Source organism: Sarcophilus harrisii, chromosome 2, assembly GCF_902635505.1.
Source record: "Sarcophilus harrisii chromosome 2, mSarHar1.11, whole genome shotgun sequence".
Classification (NCBI taxonomy): Eukaryota; Metazoa; Chordata; class Mammalia; order Dasyuromorphia; family Dasyuridae; genus Sarcophilus; species Sarcophilus harrisii.
In genome coordinates, this window is record NC_045427.1 from 142,233,712 (window position 1) to 142,247,231 (window position 13,520).

The 13,520-nt window shown below is 36.4% G+C and overlaps 1 long non-coding RNA gene across 1 annotated transcript in view; it reads right to left on the minus strand.

Moving 5' to 3' along the window:
* Positions 1 to 280: 280 nt before the first annotated feature.
* Positions 281 to 13,520, minus strand: part of LOC116421439 — a 635,315-nt gene continuing 622,075 nt past the window's right edge. Inside the window, exon 12 of the long non-coding RNA XR_004231803.1 lies at positions 281 to 2,325. This is a non-coding gene — a long non-coding RNA (uncharacterized LOC116421439). The remainder of the gene's footprint in view (positions 2,326 to 13,520) is intronic.

Below are 13,520 nucleotides of genomic sequence, written 5' to 3' on the forward strand. Positions count from 1 at the left end.
AGAATGGAACTGATTTGTCCTAAGTGAAAATACTTAATGGCAAAGCTAACAGCAAAAATAATTCTGATTACAGAATAATAGGGCTTGAGATGAAGTCACTACTTGTATGTCCAGGGGCAAAGTATTTTAACTTTGTGGGTTTCAATTTGTTGTTGTTGAGTCATTTGGATTGTGTCTTTTTCTTTGTGAACCCATTTTGGGGTTTTCTTGGCAAAGATACTGGAGTGGTTTGTCTATTTCCTTCTCCAACTCATTTTACCGATAGGAAAACTGAGGCAAACAGGGTGTCTGAAGCCTGATTTGATCAATGTTTGCATGTTGTCTCCCCTACTAGACTGGAAGATCTTTGGGGGCAGCAAGTATCTTTTGTCTTTCTTTATATTCTTGCTGCTTAGTAGAGCGCCTGGCACATAGCAGATGGTTATTACATGTTAATTGACTGACTTTTTGTCTTTCCAAAAGTATATTTTCAAGTGTATCATTTAAAGTGACCAGTGTGATATCCTGGGATAAATGAACAAGGCCATTCTCTCCTATAAATGATCTTTTCCTTTACATCATGGTTCAGAGTTTCTTCAGAGCAGGTTGTGCTTGGGAAAACACTGGGCACATCCCCATCAGAGCAAATACTACGAGCCCCAGACACTACTGTTTTTGATGTATCTTGTAAACAAAACATCATGCAGTGTTAACCCCTGTCTCTATCCTGTGCCAAGAAACAGACTATGACAAACAGCTTTCATGCTCCAGATGGGCAAATAAACTAAAGCTCAGATTTGAGTGATACTCTTATTGCTACAGTTTATCACTTGGAAAATATTTGGATAAATGGGAGCCAAATGTGGACAAGGAGTAGGAAGAAAAGTAGTATTGGAATTGTTAGAGAAATCAAGTCCTTTATATGACCTAGTGTCAGATAAAATATAGATCTTTTTTAAAAAGCTCTCCAAGCATTCCATCGATTAATGAAAAGGAGGTTTTGCTGGTCACTTCTGAGATAGAATCATAGAATTTCAGGGATGGAAGGAACTCCAGTAGGTAGCTAGGCTATCATGTATCAGAAAAAAGATCCTTTCTAAAACATACCCAACAAGTGATCATAGCAAGATTTCAAACAAGGAGGAGCCCACTGTTTCCCAAGGAAGTCTAGTCCACCTTTAATTTTGACACAGTGGCTAGAGTGCTGGGCCTGGAGTCAGGAGTAACTGAGATAATACCTACCTGCTGTGAGGAGCAAATGAGATCCTGGATGTAAAGTGCTATGTAAATGATGATGATGATGATGATGACTAGAATGATAGATCCACAGCACAGATCCTGCTGATGATGTACAATCACTTCATTTTTCAGACTTAACTGCATCCATGGACTCAGGATATTGGTCGATCAGATTGTAATTTCCTTGAGAGCAGGGTCTGTCTGCATCTTTTTTGTATCTTCATGTTGAGCACAGTTGCTTGGCATATTGAAAACCCTTAGTAAATGTTCATTACTTGACTAATTTATTGACAGAAGGGCAGAAAGCCCGGGGGTCTTATTGGTGCAACATTATCATTTCTGGACAGTATTGTGCAAGCATTCTGACTTCTCCAGTTCAGGAGACATTCCTCTTGTTCCTATTTACAACCTTTGCTTTATTGCTTTAGAGTTTGCTCCAGAGGGATTGACTCTTATTCAAAGGGAGGTATTAGGTTCTGATTCTGGTCATTTTGAGTGCCTGAACCTACTGTTCCCATCATCCATGCTACTTAGCCTCATTCCAGTTTCTGACTTCCTACCTTATACCGTGACCTCCTGCTTTGTATCTTGCTTTTGATCCCAGAGTCCTGCTTTAGAGATGGCCAGCTCCAATGTTCACTGTAACCCTGACACTTAACTGAGCCTACAGGTAGCTGAATAGAGTCCAAGAAAGTGGGTCACAAGTCCAGGCCAGTGTAAAATATTTGTAAAAATATTTCCAGCATAGGGGAATTCCACAACTCCATCATTTTTATTGCAATTATGCCATATAGAGTTCTGAGAAACCTATCAAGAGTCTTATCTGTATTTTGCAGACGAAGATGTCAAGACAAAGGGATTTTGTCCAAGGTCAAACTTCCAGAGATAGGTTTGGAGCTGTGCTGTTTAACCCACTTTGAAACAGAATTTTATCTTTAAAGTCATTGAGAATTTAGCCAACAAGCAATGTTTGTCTTATGCAAATCAGTCAATGTGGAGAAGAAGGGGAGCACTGGAATGAGAAGCAGAAAACTTCAATTCTGGTACAGAGCTGGGTTTGTGATCTTGAATGAGCATCTTTATCTCTCTGGGTCTCATTGACCTTATCTGTAAAACAAGAAGTTCAGTTTAGATGACCTTTAAGGTAAATTCAAGTTCTAAATCTAAATTGCCTATATATAATTGCTAAAATTCTCTTTCCCTCTCTTTCTCTCTCTGAAAAGTCTAACTCTGTTAACTTGAACAAGCCATCAAACTTCTCTGAAGCACATAAGCCTCAGTCATATCAGTCTGCCCATTGGTAAAATGAAGGGTCTGGAGTAATTTCTAATGTTCCTTCCAACTCTAAAATGCTAAGTTGTTTTGTTTTTATCTTGATTCTGGAATTCATGTTTTGATCCAGATTAATAAAGCAACAATTAGCTAAGGCAAAGATTGCAAGAACTTCAGGTTCTGAGTTGTTTAACATAATACTGGTAAGATCCTTTTGGAGTTAAAAAAAATCTGACGGATGCACAACTTCTGGCTAGCTGAAGTTTGGAGCGTGAGACTGGCTCTGGGAGGTCTTCAGGTGGTACATGAAGGGATGACAGGTCCCATTATAGTCCTTTGTGGGCATCTGCCAGGCCTGTGATAAAGGATGGAGGGAGCAAAACCTGGGCCATCTGGCTCCAGTGCCCTAAAGGCTTTAGACAAGAGGCAGAAACTTAATCTTCCCTGAGTGAGCCTTGATAATTAATACTTCAATACATCACCAAAAGGGGGTAATTTAAGGTAGGATAATGAACTCCCATGACCTATTGGCCTTGTTATACCATAAAGAAGCCAACTTCACTTTTACCCTCTTCTCAAATTGCTGATTTCTTCCCCATGATTTACACGTCACCCAGTCTCTCACTTCTTGAAATTCTTAATAAAAACTTCAAGGGCCTAGGCAATAACTTTCAAACATGACAAAATTCACTAGTACATAAAATTCTTCTAAGTAGTACTCTTGTTACTTATGAAAGGAAAACAATTCAATTTTAAAAATTCCATTTACATTTACCTTTATAGGAACAAATATATTACCAGACACAAGTTATGCTTATACAACCCAAGTGAGAGCATTAGCCAAAACTGTCCTTCAATTGAGAAAGTACTGGCCAGGGGTCAGAAGGCCTGATTCAACCATTTACTAGCTGATTGACCTTGAGCAAACCTCTCTGAAGCTCAGTTTTTTCATCTGCAAAATGTGGATTATAAACCTTGTGTAATCTATGGCTCATCAGCCTACACCCTGGGCTTTCATGGACTGAGTTCATTCTTGATTGGGGAGAAAGGTTGCCCCCAAATCACTCTCTTTGGCTTCCTAACCCTACAAAGAGTTTCCTCTGAGAGTTTCAAAATACCAATGAAAGAGAAAAAAAGTAGCCTTTATTTCAATGTGTGAAAAAGACATTAAAATAAAAAAAGAATTATAGTCGCCTATATATGATTGCTAAAATGCTCTTTCCCTCTCTGGTAAGTCTAACTTTCTCCTGAGGGACCTATAAACAGGACTTCTCAAATTGTGGTTATAGGGACCATTGGGGATTCCTAAGATCCTTTTGGGGAGTCTGCAAGGTCAAAACTATTTTCACAATAATACTAAAATTATTTTTTACTTATTATAATACTCTTCATTTTTCAACTAAATATCTGAGTGAGCCTAGATTCCCCTCCCCCCACCATATTTCAACCAAAACAACATACCACAACAGATTGAATGCAGAAGCAGACATGAGAACTGAGCTTCCTTCTCTTAAACCAGACATTGAAAAAGATTTGCAAAAATACAAAAAACTTTTTTTATATTGGAAAATATAGTTATTTTTGTGGAAAATATGCTATTTTTGTTAAGATATAATAGGTTTCTTATTTTAATCAAATTGATAAATATTTTAAAATTGATCAGTTTTTACTTCTGAGTAAAACATTGATAGAGAATCCTATTAACAAAAGCTCTTTGGGGTCTTCAATTATTTTTAAAAGTGAAAGAAATGCTAAGGCCAAAAAGTTTGAGAACTATTGCTCTAGACCAAGTGTTCTTAACTAGTTTTGTGCTATGGACCACTTAGATGGAAAAGTCTATGGATCCTTTCTTACAATAATTTTTAAAAAGTGAATAAAATAAAATACACAGATAACAAAGAAAAACAATTATTAAATTTAAGGGGAGGAAAGTTTATATCCCCCAAGCTAAGGACTCCTGCTAGAATAATGATTTCCAATTTTTTTGGTGTGCCCCCATCAGTAAAAAGTTTTGAGTAAACCTCACCCCCCCTTCCCAATATGTGTAGATTTGTGGATTATGTACATGTGCTATCATATTATAGTAACATAATGCATAATTATAAAACAAACTAAAAATAAATTTTAAAAAGGATGAAATAAAAATGAAATAATATTTGATTACAAAATTAATACTTTAATATGCCGGGAGCTGAGGAATGACATGATTAGATCTATGCTTTAAGAAAATTACCAGGGTAGCTGTCTGGAGAATACATTGGAGAGGGAAAGAGCAGGACTTGAATTAGAGACCAATTAGGAACTTATTATAATGGTGTAGGTGTGCCATGATGCTTAGCCTTCAGGCTGAACTAGAGGAATGGTGCTGTGAGTAGAGAGAACAGATGGAAAATGTTAGATAGAAATAACAAGATTTTGCAAATGTTTAGGAGTATACATTAAAAAAGAATGAGAAGCTGAAGATGACATTGAGGTTATAAATTTAGTTGATTGGAAGAATGGTGGAGTCCTCAATAATAGTGAGATCTGAAAGAAATGGATGGGAGTGGGACAATGCAATGACAATAATAAGGCAGGAGTTAGGAAGATTTGAATTCAAATCCTGCCTAAGATAACTTACTAGTTCATAGACCCTGGAAAGTCATTTAATCTGAGTCTTCTTTAATTTCTTCACTTGTATAGAGATAATAATGTCATCACCTCTTAGGATTGGGAAGATCAACTTGACAACATATGTAAAAAATTCTATAAATCTTTTTTTATTTTTTTATTATGTTTTTATTGATAGAACATATGCCTGGGTAATTTTTTACAACATTATCCCTTGCACTTATTTCTGTTCCGACTTTTCCCTTCCCTCCTTTCACCCCCTCTCCTAAATGACAAGCAGTCTTATACATGTTAAATATGTTATAGTATATCCTAGTTACAATATATATGTGCAGAACTGAACAGTTCTCTTGTTGCACAGGGAGAATTGGATTCAGAAGGTAAAAATACCTGGGAAGAAAAATGCTAACAGTTTACACTCATTTCCCAGTGTTCCTTCTCTTGGTTTAGCTGCTTCTGTCCATCATTGATCAAAAATTCTATAAATCTTAAAGAACTTTAAAATGTTAACTGTTATTCCAAGGCTAGGATGATTATCTGACATTTTTTCACAGTGTTCTACTCTAATGTTTTATTATTGGTATAAGACAATCAGAGGCTCCCAAAGACTAGTCCAGCAGAATGGAAATTCTCGCAAACTACCACACAGCAAAAGTTTGGAGGATTATGGTCCTGGCAATACCCTATGTCTGCGTTCTTAGGCCCAGCCTGGTTAAGTATAGAAAAGGTTCCTTGCCCGTACACTGGCCATGTAGTAACAAATTATTTGGCCACTGTGACACATGAAGCAAAGAAATATATGCAGTGGTTCTCACTTTCTTCTCTCTTTCCCTCAATATGTTTTCTTTTACTGAAGTTATGGGGAGCGCTAAAAGAATGTTAAGGACCGAATAGATTTTTAGACTGCTTGATAAACATTAACTTAGCTGTTGGTGCTCCAAATGTGAGATTCTTATTCAATGACCCTTAATTGACATACTACTAGAGGAACTGAGTCATATCCATCTTGACATTCTTGCTATAAATGAAACAAGAAGGGGGAAAAACAAACAAAGAAAAGTGATAGCAAAATAGAAAGGTGGCTCCTTGTGGAGAGGCAAATGGAGTTAGTAAAATTGATTTTACTGTGAGTCAAATAGCAGGCTCATCATTTCATGGAACATTTAGTCACCTCCTGTGGCAGTATTCTCATGAGCATTTGCCTAAAGGCTACCAAAAAGATAATTGCAGTTTATATAATTATTATGTTGCAGAGGATGAAGAGAGAAACTCTACAAGCAATTTATTAATTCTTTCCAGTTAAATCAACATATAACTTAAAACCCAGTGACTTCAAGGAATAGGTGGGCATAGGAGATAGATAGAAAATATGGTTCAGGGATATGTAATGATAGAGACCAAAGGCTCTCAGACTAATATAGCCATTTTTTCCCTAGAAGACATTTGGGAGATACAGGACATGGTAAACACCAAAGAATATCACAAAAAGAAAGCAACTGATCACCTTCTAACAGATAGGAAATGACTGGTTACTTACTAATGTGGGAACCATTTTGAATCAGCATTGTAAGACCATGAACTTGTCAGAAAAAAAAAATACCATACTAGAAGAAAGAATTGCAACAAAACTGTATACAATTAAGGCAACAATAACCTGACTTAGATAATGATCCCAAAGTGAAATTCATTTTAAAAAAATACAGTGACACAGACCATTGCCATTTAAAAATATATATATATATATATATATATATATATATATATATATATATATATTTATTTTTTGCTAAGGCAATTGGGGTTAAGTGACTTGCCCAGGGTCACACAGCAAGGAAGTATTTAAGTATCTGAGGTCAGATTTGAACTCAGGTCCTCCTGACTTCAGGGCTGATGTTCTATCCACTACTCCACCTAGCTTCCCCCATTATCATTTTTAAAAGAAAGTTTAGTCAGTAAAAATTAATCAACACAAGGAGAAAACCAGATTATTCTAGAAAATGTCTCAATTTGCAAAGATTTGATCTTAATAAACAGAAAGATACTGAATTTAAAAGGACCACTGCTTTAGAAAACAAAATTGTTTATTAAATCTCCTGGAGAAATATTACAGAAGATTATATATAGTAGGGACCTCATATAATTTTACCCAATGAAATAAAGATGTATCCCTTTTAGCCTTGCCAGGTTGTAGGCTATAAAAGGGAAAGATAGATGCAATGTGAGGCTTTCACTTGCCATTCAGAAAGCTAGAAAAGGAGAGACAATATTTTTCCCTCACCACATAAACAGCCTCCCAACTATTCATCTCCTAGCCACTCATTTGTAGAAGATGGCTGAAATTTAGAGTTAAAAACAAACAAAACTGGAGATCCCTGAATCTCAGAGTTATGGTGGTTATTAAGCAAATAGCCTTTGTTAGCCCAACTGTTATCCTATGTTGAGTAAGATTTAGAAAATATGCTAAATGGTCACCATAAGTTAAGAGTGAGTTCTTTCACAGAAGGGGGCCTAGTTCTGAATCAAAAAAAAAAAAAAAAAAAAGAAAAAGAAAAGAACAAGCTATATTTTTCTACCTATTGTCCAAAAGATGGGAAATAAGAAACAAATCTTACATTTCAGCCAAAAGAGCAAAACTGGAAAAACTTTTTTTAAACTAAGCAATACTTTTTACAATCCTTGATTCTCCCTATAACAAAAGACCATATTTAAACATCAATATTTTTCCATTGGTGCTGGATGAGTACTATAGATTCTGAAGGATTAAAGTTCCAGGTATATTATGAGTGTGTGACTACCTTTCCCTCTATGACCAAGAAAGAGTAACAAGTGAAAAATCACATAAAATATATCAGATAAATGACCAAGAATGATCAATAGATGAGCCAGTCATATTATGAGATTGAGGGATAGGCAATAGACAGCCCATGTAGTTCATTGATGTCCATACAATGGGAAGAAGTTAATAGAATGGTATCTAAAATATTGGATGGCCTTTCTTTCTTCACCCTATTATGAAAGATTTTGTGAAGAACATGGATAACAATCCCACTGGATGAGGAGGTATGGATGAATTGCTAGAGGGAATACTCATAGAAGATGATTATCCAATAAAGTATCAAAGTGCCCTGTTTAATGTATGAAATCATTTTCATCATTTATACCCAGAAACCAGCAAGAGTAGTGCCAAAGATCTCTTGAGAGAGAGAGAGAGAGAGAGAGAGAGAGAGAGAGAGAGAGAGAGAGAGAGAAATCCTCATCCTGTATTCAGATACAATCATTTCCTTCTCTGGGTATGGATAGGATTTTTCATCATAAATTCTTTAGAATACTCATGGATGATTGCATACTGAGAATAGCACAATCATTTATAGCTACTCATCCCAGAACATTGCTATTACTTTCTATAGTGTACATTTCCCTTTGCTTGAGTTCATGGAAGACTTTCCAGTTTTGTTTTGTTTTGTTTTTGTTTTCTGGAAGGATCCTGCTCATCACCTCCCACAAAACAATGATATTCTATCACAACCATGTACCACAGTTTGATGAGTCATTTCCCATCTGATGGGCATCCCCTCAATTTTTAATTTTTTACTCTGACAAGAGAAGTGCTATGAACACTTTTTGTACATAGAGGTTATTTTCCTCTTTTTTTTGGAATCCTTTTTGATATTCATGCCTAGTAGTGGTGTTGTTAGGTCAAAGGATATACATGAATGTATAGCCCTTTGGGCACAGATCATATCTTTTGATCATTTATCAACTGGGGCATGGCTCTTATTTTTATAAATTTGATTTATGTTTGAGAAATGATGCTTCATCAGAGAAACCCTCTTTGAAATTCTTTTATACAGTTACTATTGCTAACTGTATTTTATCCCATTTATTTTCTCTCTCCTTTTACCTTGTCCCTCCCAAAAGTATTTTGGCATTGACCACTCCCTCTCAATATGCCCTCTCTTTTATCACCCTCCTCCTCTTCTTATATCCCATTCCTTTCCTATTTTTTTGCAGAGTAAAATAGGTCTTGATGTCCACATCTGATGAGAATAAGATTCATTCACTCACACTTTCCTCCCCCTTTTCCCCCCTCTATTATAAAAACATTTTCTTGCCTTTTTTATGTCAGATAATTTGCAACATCTCACATCTCCCTTTTCTTTTCTCCAAGTACATTCCTTTCTCACCCCTTAATTTCATCATTTTTAAAAAAGCTATCCCCTCATATTCAATTCACACCTGTGTCCTCTGTCTTATATATACTCCTTCTAACTGTCATAATAATAAGAAAGTTCTAATGAATTGCAAGCATCATCCTCTCATATAGGAATGTAAAGAGATAAACCTTATTAAATCCCTTATGATATCACTTTCCTGATCACCTCCTTATGCTTCTCCAGAGTCCTTGAAAATTTGAAATTCAAATCAAATTTTCCATTTCACTGTGGTCTTTTCATCACAAATGCTTGAAAATCCTCTATTTCATTGAATGACCTTTTCCTCTAAAGGATTATATTCAGTTTTGCTGGGCAGATGATTCTTGGTTCTAATCTTAGCTCCATTGCTCTCCAAAATATCATATTCCTAGTCCTCTGATCTTTTAACATATAACTGCTCAATCTTGTGTTATCCTGACTGTGGCTCCACTGTGCTTGAATTGTTTCTTTCTGGAAGCTTGCAACATTTTCTCCTTGTCCTGTGATTTCTGGAATTTGGCTATAATATTCCTGGGAGTTTTCATTTTGGGAATTTGGTAATCAGTGGATACTTTCAATTTCTATTTTACCCTTTGGTTCTAGAATGTCAGGACAGTTTTCCTTGATAATTTCTTGAAAGATGATGTCCAAGCTCTTTTTCTGATCATGACTTTTAGGAAGACCAATAATTTTTAATTTATCTCTCCTGGACATATTTTCCAAGTCAGTTGTTTTTTCAATGAAATATTATACATTTTTCCTATTTTTTCATTTTTTGGTTTTGCTTTAGTGTCTCTTGATTTCTCATAAAGTCATTAGCATCCACTTTCTCAATTCTAATTTTTAAGGAATTATTTTTTCCTCAGTGAGCTTTTGAAACTCCTTTCCCAATTGGTCAATTCTTCTCATTAGCTTTTTGTATTTCCTTTTGTACTCTCATTTTTTTTTTCTGTAATCTTCCCCTCTATCTCTCTTACTTGATTTTCAAAATCCCTTTTGAATTCTTTGTTGGTCTGAGCCCAATTCTTATTTTTCTTGGAGCTTTTGGATGTGGGAGCTTTGATTTTATCGTCATCTTCTGAGTGTGTGTTTTGACCTTCCTTGTCACCATAATGACTTTCAATGGTTAGAAATTTTTGTTGTCTGCTGATTTTCCTAGCCTATTACTCTATTTTGAGCTCTTTATTAAAGTAGGGCTCTGTTTCCTGGATGGAGGGTTCACCGCCCCAAACTTCAGGGACTTTATGTAGCTGCTTTCAGAAATCCTTCTAGGAATCTGACCACAAAAACTCTTTTCTGCCCTGGGACTGTCTCTGCTCCACTGTAGCTATAAGATATAGTGTGCTGAAGCAACAGTCCTGCTTTGCTGATACTAAGGCCAGAACTAGGGCCAGGACTGGGGCCAGGACTGGAATAGGTCTGGATCTGGGTCTGGATCTAGGTCTGTGGGTTGGGGCCAGGACCAGGATGAGTTATATGTTGATGTGGCCTGTACTGGGATTGTTCTCCAGACTCCCACTCTGGTTACACCTTTTCTGCTGATCTTCTAAGTTTCCTTTGGCTGGAAAATATGCTACTTTGCCTTTTTGGTTGTTCTAATGCTCTAAAATTGGTTTAGCATCATTATTTAAAGTAATTTGGAGCAGTTTGGGGGAGAGGCTGGGCAAATTCCTGCCTTTACTCTACCATGTTGACTTTGCCTTCCTTTTTCTTCCCCATTTGTAATTTCTCCCAGGGCACAGGTAAGTTTCCCAGGAGAACAGTAAGTAGTAGTCTCTTGATAAAAAGAGTGAAATGGTTAAAAATTCACCCCAACTCTTATATATTCCAATTTTTGATGTTTCCTTCTCAAATAATCATCCTGACTTCATATGAAGGACCCAAGAGTGGATTCCTTAGACAATCAGATCTCTCCTTTAGTGTTAGCCCAAGAAGTATAAAGCACTTTACTAATACCATCTAATCTCATCTCATAATTGAGAAAATATTTGTAAAACGCTTTTCAAATGTTTAAAACACTATGTAAATGTTAGCCATTATTATGAGCAGTTATCACAAATCTTTACAATACAGCTGAGAATTTGGCAAGAAGAAAATGCATACTCTATGAGCCAGTAACACATGGCTCCTTGTTATTCCTCTCACAAAACCATCCATATCTCAACTCAGTTTTCTGTAGCTGTTTCCCAACCAGGAAGGCTGTCCCTTCCTATGTCCACTTTTTGGATTCCCCAACTTTTGTCAAGTCCCAGTTAAGATTCTATCTTCTAGGAGAAGCTATTCCTAATCCTTCTGAATGTTAGTGTCTTCCCTCAATTATGTCCAGTTTATCCTGCTTATATTTTATTTGTACATAGTTATTTATTTGCTGTCTCCTCCCTTAGACTGTGAATTCCCTGATATGAGGGCCTGCATTTTACTTTTCTTTGTATCTCCAGTGATTATACAGTTCCTGATACACAGTAGGAGCTTGATAAAATATTGCTGGCAAGTATGTAGATAGATCACTGGGCCTGGAATTAAGAACACTCATCTTCCTGAATTCAAATTTGACCTGAGACACTTAATCAGCTGTGTGACCTTGGCCAAAACACTTGCTTTTATTTGCCACGGTGCCTTATCTATAAAATGATCTTCAGAAAGCAATGGCAAACCACTCTAGTATTTTTGCCAAGAAAATCCTAAATGGGTTCAAGAAGATTTGAACAATGAGCAACAACTTGTTGACTAACTACCAAGATTCTATTCCTGCAAGTGAACATGTAAATGACTTGTCTCAATTGCCATTTACTAACAGGAGCCAAACACTCCCTCCTCCATTTATTTATTAATTATTTCTTAAGTTACCGCCATGTTCTGAGTTTTACTATTTTAGACACTGAGACAGATACAAAGCTGAGCTAAAATGCAGACATTTCCTTCATGAGATTTCTAGGTACAAATAAGGGGGGGAATAAGGCACAAACATAGACAGTAAGCATTAGAGATACTGAAAACAGAGAAAATATAAGAAAATTATTTGCAATTGTTCTAGTGTTTCACAGTTACTAAGCATTTCATATGGAATCATCTCAGTAGGTATTACAAGTAAGATCAAATCCTGTTGCCCCATATTATAGATGAGGAAACTGAATTTAAGAGAAATGAAGTGGCTTGCCTAAGGTTACACAGGAATTTGAAGTGAAGCTGGGTTTTCAGACTCTTCGTCTGGGAGCTTTCCATCACTCATGAAGCTGCCGAAGTGGTATCTTCAACTGTGATCTCAAAGTCCTAATCATTAGCTCGTAGTGCCTCTTTTTGCCTTTCTTTGTGGAAATCTTTTAACTAAATAATGGGGAGGTCATGGCCCCAGGTAAGTCTAAAACTACATTTAAAAGTTGGCCTCATATTCTGGAATTTCTGGTTGGATTTGTTCACTCTCCCTCATTCCCAAGGTTACCCTGAATGTTGTCAGAAGCCCAGTGGACTGAGATTTCCTATTTACGAGGCACACATTTAATTTTTCTTATTATTCATGATTCTAAAATAGATGATCTTAATGTATTTTACCTCATGGAACTACAGGGCTTACACAGTATTTAAACTAATTTTTGTTTTGCAGATGTTTACCCAGACAGCCAGAGGTCTAGCAGAATATTGATAGGAAGAATCAACATGTTTACACTGGGGATAGCAGGTGTTTTTGTCTGTGTCTACCAAAGACTATTAGAGATGGAGGCCAGTGATCAGTAGAGTCAGCCAGTGTCCTTACCAGCCATGGGAGGGAGGCTGTCAGTAGCTCAGATTGATTGGGGTTTCATTGAGAAGTTCTCAATCCCATCAAGAAGAGCAGGAAGCTGGGATATTACTGCAGCTAGTTGTGAGAACTATCCAGCCTCATGATAGATGCTTCAAGAAATATTTTTTAATCTGGCCCTCCTCTTGAGAGTAGCTAAAGGTGGTCACAAATACAATTTATCTAGTCTTCTTACAACAGAATGGTCAGCAAGCTTTTTTTCATGGGGTAGATTTATGCCTGATTATGAGAACATGTCCTCTGCTCCTCAGAATGATCCCAGGTACCCTGTAAATGTTTCAGCTAAAAATGTATAATTGTTGCAGCATTATCCTTTTTCTTATGAGAATACAAGACAAAGAAAGGTTCTTTTACTGATATTATTTAGTAAGAAGTACTTGGCCTTAGTGGTAGAATTATTAGGAGAGACTCTTTCTTTTCTCTCCTACCCT